The sequence below is a fragment of the Ochotona curzoniae genome, unplaced genomic scaffold, assembly GCF_017591425.1.
Source record: "Ochotona curzoniae isolate NIBS_2020 unplaced genomic scaffold, NIBS_Ocur_1.0 contig_3432, whole genome shotgun sequence".
Lineage (NCBI taxonomy): Eukaryota > Metazoa > Chordata > Mammalia > Lagomorpha > Ochotonidae > Ochotona > Ochotona curzoniae.
This window is the reverse complement of record NW_024465859.1, coordinates 16,321,973-16,334,983: the sequence shown is the minus strand read 5'-3', so window position 1 is coordinate 16,334,983 and position 13,011 is coordinate 16,321,973. Positions and strand designations below refer to the sequence as shown.

At 34.7% G+C, this 13,011-nt stretch overlaps 1 pseudogene; it reads right to left on the bottom strand.

Annotated features, from left to right (window-relative positions):
- Window positions 1-397: 397 nt before the first annotated feature.
- Window positions 398-13,011, bottom strand: part of LOC121156495 — a 146,215-nt pseudogene continuing 133,601 nt past the window's right edge.

Genomic DNA, 13,011 nt, shown 5'->3' with positions numbered 1-13,011 from the left:
ACAATCATGGAGCACGCATTAGACATGATAACTTTTGGGCATATCTTCGTCAGCTGGAACTTTGAATAATTTACTTTGGAACTAAATGAGCCGTTTGTTTTTATCATGCCTTACTAAATTTCCTATCATAATGCTTCCTACACAACCTTGTCTATTACAGAGTTCAAATTATCGTTCATCACCATATATCTTAACCTAGTACAACTACTGCAAACCAAACTCTCACTATGGCGTTGCTCTTCAGGGCTCCCATGATGTGTTCTTCCATCGTTTATTCATTTTTCCAGAAGACATTATGAGCACAGCTGAATTTTCCAAATACCCATCTTTCCATTGTGTTCTTTATTTCACAAATAGGACTTTTTATTTGTCATGATTAAAATGTCTGAATTTTAAATTACTCTTGGACTGGTGATTCGTAGCCATGAGCTTGTTCAACTTTAGTGCCTGCCTCACCCCCCAGTGGCTTTTCTAGAACTTCTACTGTCACCATGAAGCTCCACGATTTTTCCAAATTCAAACTGGGGCTGCTTCAGTATTTTCAATTTTCTAATGAAGACATCAGGGAGAGGATAAATAGGCAGGCAAGCCTTTTCTATGCCTTTGTCAATGTGGTCGGGAATCAATTTATTGACTACTTCTTTCCAGTCATTTATTTGCACCCCCCATATCATGCTTTCCATTGTCTTCTCCTGGATTTGGTGGACTTGTTGGTGTTGAGCATATGAAGGCTTCTGTATCTGATTATTTTGTTTCTTAACAAAACTAACAGAGGACTAATGGAGCAAGAACGATCGGTAGTCTTGATATCAACACAAGCCTCAATCATCATCTGCCACTTTTTGACGACGGAACAGATTTTATCATGGGTAAGGTCCATTCTGTGGAAGTTAGGCAGTTTTTGCCTGGATCATCCTTAATGATCAGCCTGGATTTCTTAAACAAAAGTTCAACGTTCTGCAGGTCCACGAGGCTCACTTCAACGACGTGGTCCTTGAGACTGTCAGAGGTGATTTTGGTTCCTTGGTTCCTCATGACTAAGATTACTCTAATATTCCTGATGTTTAACGTGGCTGGTGCTTTCGCAGCATACCAACCTTAGAAAATGGGGCCACCACTGTCTTCTTGGCTGTCTTTTTGCCACCTGTCGTTAGGTGCTTGCTGTGGTACTGTTCTCCATATATCCTGTAGGCAAATCAGTGCCTACGCTTTTCTCCTCTCACCTTCACCATTGTTCTCATTTCATCCCTAGCTCCATTTTTACTCTAATTCGCCTAAATTCTTTCTATGGCGTAGCATGTCCGCATTTGCCAATTTGCTCTGAAAGAGCTATAAGAAAAGATGAACTTTTGCTGTAGATTATGTCTGCATGGCTCATCACAGTTGTTGAACATGAAAGTTGTTCAGCAGATATTTCCTTGCTCATGAACAGAAGACCATTTGCTTTTTGTTTAATGTAAGGAAGATCTATATTGATAAATGGAAGTAATATGTGCTGCTATATTGAATATTTCACTGCTGTAATATGTTCCCTTTGTGTGTGCTTTCTCTTTTATAAATCAGTATGTTCCTTATAATTGATGCCATGCATGTACTCTCTGAAATGTGGTTTCCATATCACAGTTGGCAGGACAAGCACTCTGTGAAATTGTTTTTGCACATTGCATAGCCATATATTGAAATCACATGAATTTAAAACCTAATAAGTCACCAACAGAGCATTTGAACAACAAATAAGAGCCTTTGTTATTGCCTTGAGATAATCTGTTGAAAGTATCTCTACTGAAAGTTGTACTATGGTTGGCAATGCCTAGACAGAGAATCTATGGTACTGCTGCACACTTTTAAGAAGTATTACATCATCAAAAGTCTCCTGGAAACAAAAGAGGATATTACTTTGAGGACTGATTACAGATAGCTGTGAACTGAAACAATTTACAAAAATAAGACCTTAGTAATATATTAGGAAGATCACAATGATTTTTTGTTTCCTATTTGTACTTTTCCTTTTTGCCTTGTGTAATGAGTATATATAGAATAGTATTTTGAAATTAACTCAGACTTAAATTTATAAATGATAAACATTTGTATCATGACTTATGTGATTTACTTTTTCTTTCTTGATAGCCAATAAAATAATAACATGGGTCACAATCACTGGAAACTTATACTTGATAAAATAGATAAACTATTCTTTTTATGAAAAATGATGTGCCTGCTCTAATCTTCCATTGTTAACTGAGTGGAATCATTGATAGAAATTTGGCACTAATGATAATGTTATTCAGTTTAATCACATTGAGGATACAAATACTAGAGTGATGAATATGCAAGGTGACCTGCCTATTTCTAAGTAGCTGCTTGTTGATCTGAGAAGTTCTGTCTGCTTTTTCTTGTCTGCTAGATCCATGTTGAGTAACTCATCTGTCTTTGATCTTATTTGGAAGATATGTATTGCAGCAATCTGGTTTTGCACTAGAAAGAGCTGGCTTCTTACACAGAAGGTTCTAAAAGTGTTCCAAGATATTCCTGAAGTCTATTTTATCCTCCCTGTTCCTGATAGCTTTCCTCCCTGCCATGTGCTCTCAGGCCTAGGATTCAAATGAGCTTTCTGAAAAATATGGATAACAAAAATATGCCTTGCTGCAGACTAATCTCCCCCTCCACTTCTACCACGAACAGGATGTGGAGAACAGCCATGATTAGCAGCCTGCTGACAAGAAATATGTTTGCACTTCATATTAATTCACTCTGAGCTTCGCACAAATAATAGAAACCATCAATGTTCCAAGAAGGAGCTGAGGTTACAGTACTCGGAGTTAACATCAGCAAATTAAACAAACCTATAAACTCAGCTTCATTGTAGCCACTTAACAGGAATTCAGATTTAAGTTGGCAAGGTTAGAAATAATCAAGGAAATGTGATGTTCTTGTAAAATTTCTATTGGCTCTATTTCTTGGCTGAAATGCTCATAAATCTGAAAATTCTAGTGTCTGGACATTTGTCCACACAACTTTCTGTTTAAATGTAACATGTTAAAATATTCAGTATTATCTTGTGTCTGTCTGAGATTGAACATAAAATTATAATCTTTGTGGGGCCAAGCATTCGCACCAAAGTAAACCTTGAAACTATCTTTTCTGCACATGTTGTTTTGCTGTCAGATTATCTCAGTAACACTGTTCTACCTAATACACCGCGGAATTGGTGGAATTTACAAGAGAGAAAATCCTTGTATGGAAGCATTGAGACTGGCTTGGACACTTCCTAATAACCATTACCAAGGTATCATGAAGTCATACGTACATTCTATTTCTTCCCTCTTTTTCCTGCCTCTCTCTTTTCTATCAAAAATATCTTTCAAAAATATATCAGCTTAACTTTGCATCTCTCTTTTGAATAGCCCTAGTGTTATGGCTGATTCACTATAAAAATTGTGATTACAGGTAGCTAATTTGTAGAGTTGACTATTACAGGGAACAAGGTTTTAAGAACTATGTTTATCTAGACAGGACACAGTGGACTCATTGTGTGAAAGGACCTACAGCTATCACCTGCATGAGAGAATCAACTTCCACAGTGACACACACTATCAAAGACCAATCTTTCCCTTTGTCTTAAAGTAGAGGAATCATTCAGTCTGAACAACAGAAAGGAAGCCACTGTGTTTTTTTAATTCTTCAGGCTTTAGTTTAATGACAACATTTGGCAGTTAAGTGTTGAACATGAAAATAATTTTTGATGAGTCAATCAGTGTAAAGAAGTTGTATTAGAATACAGTGATATTTAGCTAATTCATCATGATTATACATATATAATATATGTAGATGTACATATGCATGTGTATATATTAATGCATATATAGTGTATATATAATATATATAATGCATTGTTCTACAGAATTACATTAACAAGCATAACCAGTAAAACTAATATGTCCCAGAATAACAGGGTTTGTGAAATAGAATGGTATTTGGCATTTTCTGCTATTAATGTTCTTGGTCGTTGAGTACATATTGTGCTTTCCTTCCTATTCTCTACTTCCCAAGGGGATTATTAAACTGTTTTTCAAATGCCCCCATATTCCCCTTGGTAATCATTGTGCTTTGAAACATGCTGATTTGTTATTGCTTGACACAGAGTTCACAATTGATGGGGCATAGAGCAAGGATAAGCTAATCAGTAAAATAATATCTTAAGTATTATTTGAAAGAAAAATACTTATCCCACAAGAAGTTCAATGAGATGTAAGATAATTGCTGCATAACTTCATGGAATGAAATTTCTTCACTCTTTATACTCCCCCTCTTTTTAGGAACTTACTAGAGGAGAGGGGATTCCAGGATTCGTTGAAAGTAATTCACAACCCAAGGGGATAATTTACATAGAATGACATTGAATTTATCTGGACAATAAAATGCTGGACTCCGTGCTTGGTATATGTTTGCAAAGAAAGAATCTTGACTGAATTTGAATTGTAATACTGCAACAAGGTGGAGGAATCCACCATAGGGGGAGGGTACAGGGAGGGGTTGGGGGAATCCCAGAACCTATGAAACTGTGTCATATAATGCAATGAAATTAATTTTTAAAAAAAGAAAAAATACAAAATCATATTTTAAAAAATGACAGACAGCAGAGGAGTTGATAGAGAATTGAATGTTAGATCAATAAAGCACAAAGTTTAACCAGATTAACCACTTAACCATATTCTAGGCACTGACATTATAAGAGCTAATAAATTATGTTTCGTATATGGATTTGAGTTTTCTATGATAAAATTCTCACTCCTAAATATGTATTTTCAATATGTGATATAACACAATAGAAATCAGGCAAATTAACAAAACATTCTTTATAGTATGGAGAGTTTTTTATGAATTGAAGACACATTATCCCTCCACATGCCAGCACCCTCTTTCAAAATTTACAGACTCCAGTTCCTATTCACCTCCCTAGAATTTGTAGTCTCCAAGTTAAAACACATTGCCCTTTGTGAAAACAATAATTGTTTACAACTCAGTTTTTGCTTTCTATCAATACTATGATATTTTTCTCTCATTCTCACAATATCATGATTGTTTTTATTCTGTTATTTATCTAGATAATACCTGAGTCTCTTTTTTTTCATACTTTATAAAAATTTCCTTATATTACTCTTGCTTTTTCAAAATACAAAATATCCCAACATTACTTATTACCTCCTCTGCTATGGCCTTGTTGCAAAAATTCATCATTTTGTGATTGAATTATTTTAACAGACTCTAAAATGATACTCCCATCCCCACTCTTCTGCTATCCCTTTTCAAGCCATGTTTCAGCATAACTGCGTGTTTTGATACAAGCATAACTACTAGTTTTGTTGTCTCTTTTCCTGTGAAGCCCAATCATGTCTTTTCCCTATACAGTTTATCCAATGTGACCTGTGTCATCCTCTTGACTATTAGCCCTATTTCCGTCTTTTCAATCTTTTTTTAAAATCACTTTCCTCAATTTGCCCAGATGCAACATCTCCCCATGGCTTAAGCGCTAGCTATCCTAGTTACTGTGAATGTCTCGCTCCCTGATAGCCCTCAGAACTGCTTGAACTGTCTTTCATGCTTTGGTTAAATTGTGCCACTTCAAAGGAGCCTACCTTAAAATTGGCACAGTCTCCCAGTGATCGAGTCTCTCTTATTTACTATGTGTATTGCAGCTTCCATAACAAAATATCTCCAGCTTGGCCTCAAATTGACATCATTAAACAGTTCAATCTCGGCTCATTTCACCAAATCAGAACCAGACTTCATTTTTCTTTCATAAGAATTATATTTTATTTTTCCTTAGGAAAATGTATGCCATATTTGACTATCCCTTCCACATCTCTTTGAGGAAATTTATTCTTGGAAAGGAACAGTGTGGAAATCCGGAAGACCAGGAAGACTTTCTTGGAGCGAAAGAAATGCTCACACATTCTTTACACTAGAGAGAAATCTTACAATGATTTAGGAAAAATGAAAAGATAGCTTTTCCATAGCCATCACGTTGGTTTTGCACCTTTAACTTCAGTTCCTTTGACTTTCTGATTGGCTGAGGAAGAAAAACATCAGACTGTGAACATTAACACAAAGTCATCAGTGGTCCAGTGATTAATCCCTCTAATTATTCAAAACATTTGAAAATTAGCAAATTCAAATAATGTGTGAAATATAAAACAAGTCCGAAGGAAAAAATCGTTCCAGTTGGGAAGGAGGTGATGGAATCTCAATAGAAGTAGAGCAGAATACAGCTTTCGCTATTTGTGAGCTGAGCAATTGTATCATCAAGAATGAAATGATTTTTAGCATTATTCAACTTTTTTTTTCTATAAGCCAGTTTTGAGAAAACAATAACTGCAATCAAAAAGGGAACCCAGTACAGGGCATCATTGACAAGATTTCTTTAAGAAAAACAAACAAGCATTATTTCTATTTGTTATATAACAACAATGCCAGGAAGATAAAAATGAAAAGACAAAGTTCTGTTTTAAGATTCTCATTATTTTTAGTTGAAAGGCACTACGAAGAGAAGGGGTGAGGCAGAGTGAATGATGTCTTCCACCTGCTGGTGACAGGTGAAATGGACATAAAGCACGGAGCCGGACACATTCAGAGCAGGAGATAGGGTGTTCTTCCGGGTCTCCCCGGTGGGTGTAGGGATCCAAGCGCTTGGGACATATTCTGCTACCTTTCCAGGATATTAACATGGAGTTGAATCAGAATTAAGGTCTTCTGGATTAGAACTGGCTCCCATATGGGATGCTGGCGCCACAGGTGCAACGTAGCCAATTTTGAGAGAAAGTTTTAAATGTGTGAGATAGATCTACATGGAAACTGCTCAGGACCCCCTACGTTTGCTCTTACCTCTCCTCAGAAGAAAATGAAAAACTACAAAAACTTTAGACCTTCCTATGTAAAAACTAAAGTTGAATTTTTTTTTTTTTTTAATGAGGAAAGATCAGCTTTGGTAGGGGGTGGGAGAGGTTGTGCTCCTTAACCACATAAGAAATTCTAAAAGTGCAAAGTAATTATAAAGATAAGATTCAATGAGAACAGTAATTTAGGAAATGGATTAAAATAGAATCAAATCAATGTTATTCTATCTCCTGTGAATGCAGTTTTAAATATTACTTTCTATTCTATCTAAGGTTAGGTTATTGATTTTAAAAATTGCTCCCAAATCTCCATTCTGAATAATTATATGCTTACTTTGTTTTGTCTGATGCCACTGATATTACAGCAGTCTGATCAATAAGACTATAAGAAGAGTAGAAACGGTGATTTCTGGCATCCTAGGGTATTTCACATTTCTATAAGCAAAAATACTTCCCTGACATCACTTTCCTCTGAAAATTATTTTTTGAAAACTTTTCAAATGGAATACACAAGATACATTTTTTTCTGTCATTTCCATTACTATATTTCATTGGTGTGTTTGCTAAATGCTATATATGGCTTAAATGCTTACAAACATACATTCACACATTTGCATTATACATATATTAATAATAGTGAGAAGAAAAGGATGAAGAATTAAGAAGGTGCATTTTGCCTGAATTCAGGAAATGATGGGAAAAATCTTTTGATTTACAATTTCAGTTAAATTGCAGGCGAGCATATAAGGTTAGTAAGCATTCATGGTACTGAACAAATCTGTTGAGCTTGCTTTTCTGTTTTTACTGCTAATGTATAAGGTTCATTCTCATTGATTTTTGTGTTTGAAGGCCAAAGATAAATTAAGCCAGCTTTTTATTATTTTTTTTAATAAGTCAGTGATAAAGCTCAGATAGTTGAGATAGCTTTAGAAATTCCTCAAGATAATGTGAAAGAGTTTCAGCAGCCTTCCTGGAAATGAGTAAAGGCCCAATGGTGTAAATACAGACGTAAAGTTTCGCTTCAATTTGAGGTCTTTTAAATTAAAAGCAGGGAAAAAAAAAAAAAGAACAGTTCACTAAAATGACCCAGAAATTCTCCATTACAAATAAAATCAGCAACTAGAACTTGGATTCTAACTGGGCCAAAATGTTTATAACTCTCCAAGATTCAATATCACTTTGTATAATATAATGATATCGATAAGCAATAATGAAATTATAAAGATAATATACTTGTTATTTTAAAGTAATTAACAGAATTATGACACACAGTAGGAGTCTAATAAGTATAAAATGTTTTTAACTATCTTTATTGTTACATCTGTCCATGGCAAGAGTGAGCTACCTCAGTTAGGAAGGCTGTTCATGTGGTTTCTTTAACAAAGTACCTGACAGATTGAGGAACTTACATACAACAAATGATTAATGCTAGTACATAGGGAAAAATGAATTTGTAGTAACACAAATTAGTTTGTCTTATTACCACCTGTAAAGTTAAGAACATGTATTTGACTTGATATAAAAATATCTTTATTTTTTGTAACTGGACCTTATCTTGATTTTGCTGAGGCATGGGGTGTTACCAATTACCATAAAACATATATCAGCCAATTTCCCACCTTTTGTGGGTCTGCCATGCTAGTACTGACCTTTCCCACCCATGTTTGGCTCCGTAAGCTGCAATCAACCTGCTATGACTTGGAAGTTACCTAACTTTGATAACTCTCCTAAGTTTACTGAGAAAGGAAGGTGTGAGATTTGCGATGGTGGAATGATAAGAAAGATGGAAAGGAAAGAGACGATATATTAGACATCTGTGAATTCAGTTTCTTAAATTTTTTTCCTAGAATTCTTTCTGTACTGTCCTACTTTAGAAGATTCTGATATTGTAACAAAACAGCATAGATTCCATTCCACAATGTTTTCATGTTCCTTCTTGCCTTATTTTCATTTTCATGAAGTTTCTGATGCTATATATTGATTTATTAGCTTTTGAATATTAATTCTAGTTATTTGAAAAGCAGAGAGACAGCAAGAGAGAGAAAGATGTTTGTGCTGGTACAAAACTTGCAGCTGCTTTCACAGCACATGTTTTCTATGAACATTTTAAAGACCATTCCTCTACACATTACTGAGAAAGCCTGACCTTCATGCCACCATCGGATCTTTACCTTCATGCCTTCATTGGATCCTTACCGTCGCATCCTCTAATCAAATGTGGGGATTGTTTCCAGCACATCAACCTTGAGACATTTAAGACATAACACACAGAAAACAATCTTACATTACTTGATAAATCATTGATTCCTTCCCATTATTTGTTCCTTATCCTCTCTTCAATAGTTTAATTTTCTTGAGTTGAAGGTACAACTAGGTATCGGCAGGACTTAATAATAAATTCCTGAGCTTTAGAGGAAAAGAACAGTAAATATCTAATAATCAACCTTTTCCCTGGATTTAAATCACTAAAAGAATTCAAGGAAAAGCATGGAGAGTTGAAAGATAAGCAGGAGTTTCACAAATATCAAAGAGAAATTTCCTTTCTGAACAATGATCCAGTCAGGAATAAAATCAGCTTCTGTTACTGTAGACAAATAGTATTCACTTCCTTGAAGAGCTGTGGGGAATATAGATATGAAAATATCCTTCAGCATGTTTTTTACAATAAAATACTTTTACTTTCAGCTTTACAAGAAATGTTGCTTGTTTAGATGGGAATAATTGTACCTGACTAGTGGATACAGCTAAAAGTCTGAAACATTTTGTAATGACTAGAAAAGTTCAAGCATTGAAAATAGTGTACTGAAATCGGAACAGACTATATGGAACAAGTTGACAGATGATGCCATTAAAAACAAACCACACCACTGCAAGTAGACTTTATTTTAAACGGCTTACTCAACACCACTGTATTTTTTGGTGATTACATTGAAATATTTGATGCTTTTCCGAGAAAATCTTTATTGTGTAATGAGCCATACTGTACAATCACCAAAGGCAAGGGAAAAGACACTTATAATTTTAGCTAGACCTACTTTTTTGACAATAAAACAGAACATATTATGTCTTAACCTGATACTATATCTGATTGTCTTCCATCGCCATAAGTCTAAGCCCTGGAGACACACAGTTATAACAGCTGGATTCTGAGATGTCCAATGAATGGCCCAATAACATGGATCACTCATCTAAGCTTGCCACTATTAGGTTTTTGGTCCCCAAGATATGTGAATTCATAAATTTCAAAGGCTTCAACCAAAACTGGAATTTCTTTATCGCCTGATCTCTACACAAGGAGAATGTTAAGTAGTTATGAAAAAAACAGGAAAAAAATTGAAACAAAGACATTAAACAGTGAACAGGAACTCCTTTTCCCTATTTTTGCCTCTTTTTCTCTGTGTCTTTCCTCTAAATAAGGAAATGCAGAAATTATGTTCAAAACCCCAATGATCATTGTATTTCTGATCTAATGAACTTGATTGATTTCATGCATGTGTGAAATAAAATCTACCACTATGCCTTATTCTTACAAATCTCACTACTCATTGATTCTATTAATAACAGTTACCGTTGTAAATTCAGTTTGCAACTTAAAATGAAGCTGGAATCTTCACTATCTAGCTTAGAAATTAGGACATAAAATAAGTGAAAATTTATTTTCAGTTTTAGAAATAAAAAGCATAGTATTTTTCATAAGCAATCTGGGGAGAGATAAGATAGATTGAATAGTTTCATTCCAAGAAAAAAGTACATGCTTTCTCTTTCTGTACTTCTTTTTGTACTACTGTAGTCTGAGGTTTTATGCTCCACTGAATTGTTCAACAAGCAGATACCAAAAAGTCCACCATTCAAGAAAATAGGCAAGGACCGCAAACAATGATTGAATGGAAAGAATTATAATTCAGGCCTGTGGGCCTATAACTGCTATCTGTTTTTTTTTCCCCTCAAAATTGTGTTTAAGGACACCACTTCCACCATTTATTGGGTCTTTCTTGATGCCACAGAGGAGGTTTCCATTTTTAATATCTTTAATGGATCTTCACAATGAAATGGACCACACAAAACATCTTCCTATGTGTGAAATAAGAACCAGGGTCACCTTTCTTTCTTTCTTTCTTTCTTTCTTTCTTTCTTTCTTTCTTTCTTTCTTTCTTTCTTCCTTTCTTTCTTTCTTCCTTTCTTTCTTTCTTTCTTTCTTTTTTCTTTTATCACGGAAGAGCAAGGTTTTCCAGTCATTCTGATTTGGTTTATAAAAGGAAACTTGTAATGAAGTATTCACTTATTTATTTTTCCCAAAGAAATAAGAAACAGCTATTATTGATGAAATTGGACCCAAAGTAACAGGAGCTGAGAAGAAGGGTGCTTTGGTACAAAAACAAACTTGATTTTGGAATTTTGTTAACAGTGAGACGCTGTCCTCACTTTCAAGAATAGAAATTCAGCTTGTAGTTAGAGTCCTTAGCAATTACATGACATTTCCATATGCCATGGAAATGTCTTTTCTTTTCTTTTCTTTTCTTTTCTTTTCTTTTCTTTTCTTTTCTTTTCTTTTCTTCTCTTCTCTTTTCTTTTTCTTTTCTTTTCCTTCTTTCTTTCTCTTCTTTCTTTCCTTCCTTCTTTCTTTCTTTCTTTGTTTCTTCTTTCCTTTCTTTTCTTTCTTTCGTCTTTGGTTTGGTATAACACTGGGATCAAAGAATGCAATATCAGTACTGCATTAAGTGTAGCACAATGTAAAGTTGGACATGAAACTAAGTCCATTTTAATCTAGTTGTTGATAACTTGTACTACTTCAGACATTTTCAAGGATTTTTTTTATTTGGTATTTTTAAAAGATACGATAGCATTATTAATTATAAAATAAATGTGATGCCAATGATAGAGTTCTCTAATATTTCTTCTATCAGTTCCAATAGTTAGAATCCATGAGTGAGTGCCATGGAAGAAATGATGACCAAATAGCTTGTTTTGCTTTTGATTTTAGTTCTCAAGTTGACCAGAGATATAATAGAACATGTTTGTTCATTCTTTGCAAGTTGAATAAGAAGTTATCCTGAAATCTGGCTCAAATGTGCGGTTAGCATTACATTCTTTCACATATACATCTATCTCAACGTCAAATACATCAAGAATAGCATCAGAACTATTCCAATTTGTTTATACATTGGCACCACTAAATTGGTCATCATAATTGGTAGGGTCATTCCTAGCAGAATTATTTTTCTTCTGCTGTCATATCTACTCTTTAACATACTTCAGTCTATGAGAACAGCAGAGAAAGGTGTACAAGGCTGTTATTCAGACACATTATACTCTAGGGATGGTTTCTGCCTATGCTTGGCCTACATTTGGAATCATCGTCATTTTCTCTTAAGATGAAATATTCCCATTAATTGGCACGAGTGCTCTCCAAAGGGATAGGAAATTGTTGGGTGAGCATTATTTGGGATAATTATTTCATTCCAATCTACTAGCTGCCTGTCCATGAAAATTAAGATACATATACTTAGGGAACTATATACTCTTGGAAATATTAGATGACATACACTTTAATTTCTAATTGGAAGGATTGTAGAGTAGATAGCATAGGACCTATAGCCATATTATAAAGAAAAAGCACTAAAACTTTTATAAAAAGAATGCATTTTTTTCCACCCTGGAATAAATGAGAGGCTTGACAATCAGAGTCTGTCATTTGCTGTGGCCAGATTTCAGAGATTTAATCTCATTAGTTCCAAACCTAGTGAGAAATGCTGCATGGTCACCCTTTTCAAGGTGATTGTATATTAATTGAAAATACTGACAGTTTTGAATTCTTTAGCTCTGAGTAGCTATTTGTTGTTCCTTTGGGGAGATGAGTCTGCTGACAGCAATGTTCTCCATGAGCAGAAGGGCAATAGAACTTTGACATGAGGAGAGTGTCTGAGTGGCTCTTTACTGACATGCAAATACGGGGTGTTCCCCTGACTGACTTTGACTTTTGCTGCTTAGGTGCAGAATAGCATGTGTAATTCATAACCATGTTAGATAAGTATTGTTTTAACTATTCTTAACTACTCCAAGATGTAGAAAATATTTTCTGCACAAAAATCTACATGTCATGGATGTTGCTGCAACTTGC